The sequence below is a fragment of the Gossypium raimondii genome, chromosome 6 (genome assembly GCF_025698545.1).
Source record: "Gossypium raimondii isolate GPD5lz chromosome 6, ASM2569854v1, whole genome shotgun sequence".
Lineage (NCBI taxonomy): Eukaryota > Viridiplantae > Streptophyta > Magnoliopsida > Malvales > Malvaceae > Gossypium > Gossypium raimondii.
In genome coordinates, this window is record NC_068570.1 from 50,764,055 (window position 1) to 50,766,191 (window position 2,137).

The following is a 2,137-nucleotide window of genomic DNA, read 5'->3' on the forward strand; positions in this document are numbered from 1 at the left end:
TAAAATAAAAACAAAACAACATATTTTCTACTCATCTTCTTCATTTCACGATGGAATAAATGGAGAAAAGGGTTTTGGAAGCTTTAACAATTGTCCCTCAATTTGGTATGATTTTAAGTTATTTTCTTGTAATTTTTATGTTTTTTAGGTTCAGAGAACTTGATTTAGCTAACCAATGTACCAATGTGTAAAATTGTTTGTCATTGATGAGTTCTTGACGAAATTGCTATTAAATGGTTAGATTTAAAGCTTAGGTATGAAAAATGACTAGCTTGTATAGTGAAAATTGTTAGTTATGAATATAGGGACTAAAGTGCAAATATTTTTAAATTGGTATGAAATTTCTATAATTATAAACACTAGAGGGTCTTAGAAGGATTTAATTGAGATCAATTTCAAAATGAAACTCACATTTAAAAGTTATAGCAAATTCGGTTTTAAGGACTAAATTGAATAAAATGAAAAACTTTAGGGCATTCAAAATGAAAATGAACTAATACATACTTATAATAGGATGAAATAAGAGAATTGGAATTGATAAATTTAATTGCATAATTGTGTAGATCAAGAATTGAACCAAATCGGGTATACTGGGAAAAGGCAAAATTATTGATTAATCCTTGAAGATTTGATTGTTTGTTGTTTTGATTAGGTAAGTTAATATAGTATGATTGCATGTAAATTATTATATATTTGAATTATGAATTTGTGTATGTTTGATAGTAATTTCAATTGTTGCAATTTGGTACAAAATGTGAGATATGGACTAAATCGTGAAAAAATGATCAATTGACTAATAAATTGAATATGATTAATTGAAATTTGATATATTTAATAATTTAATAGTTTATTATGACTAATCAAATCATATTTGTGTGAATTTGATTTATTATCGATACAGAGGATTAAATTGAATAAATTTGAAAATAGTATAACTTGGTGTAATTGTGAAATTGGCTTGGAATTGAGATGAATCGTGCTATGCTATGTATGAAATGGTATATTGATTCATGAATTGATGATATTGAGATCGATAGAATGAGAATCGAACTTATAATAATATTTGATTATTGGTTACCCTATTAATTGTTCCGGTAGAGTTAGATATAGTTGGCATGCCATAGGAGAGTTTAAGTATAGGTTATTTCGACTATATGTTGATGAGCATTGGGCACATTTTTCTTTCGAACGTTCTGACGAGAGCTAGGCACAATTATTATTTCGGTTAAACCGATAAGTGTTGGGCGTACTTTTTTTTATTTTAAACGTTTTGATGAGGCACTAGTTGCCAAATCGGTGTGTTGATTGGATCTGTGTATCCATTCGAGTCTGAGTCAAGTTAATAGGGATTTAAAATGGAAAGTTGATAATGTTATATGAATTGAATTGCTTCTGAATAAGATTTTTTTAATTGGATTATAAGTCTGGAATATTGATATGACAATGAGACGAATTAATCGATTCGATTGAAAAAATGGCATGTTATTATGATATATTCTTAAATTAGTTAATTGAGCATGTTAGATTGAATTATATAGCATAAATTATGCATTTGGCATGATAGTTTGCAATTGATATAAATGACATATTTGTTTAACTCACCTTGTTGATATGTGGTTGTCATGTTTAGGCAAACTTGTCAAGTTAGTAGCTTATCATATTAAATTGTAAATGGAGGTAAGTTATTGTTTAATGCCTATGAACTTACTAAGCATTCGATGTGCTTACCTCGTTGTTTTCCCTATTGTTTTCCCTTTCTCTATAGATTACCAACTTGTGAAATGTGTCAAGCGGATCGTCGAAAAGCTCACACTATCTCGTTATTGATTCGGTAGTCTTTTCATTATTTTGAAGCTCAGTTTTTGTGGCATGTATATTGGTGATATGCTTTTGGTTAACCTTGGATGTTAGAATGGTTGGAATCTATCATATGATTGAATTGGAAATATAAATGCCTTATTGAATTGGTTGGCTTTGGCAATTGAGCTTGAATTATGTTTGGTAGTTTAAAGTAGTATGTTTTAGTTTGAATTCATAGTTAAGATGATGGTAATGAATGGTGAAAGATATGAAAGATCAAGTTAAATTGAATAAGCTAAATTGGTATGTTTGATGTTGTTAGAGTTGTGTGACTTGA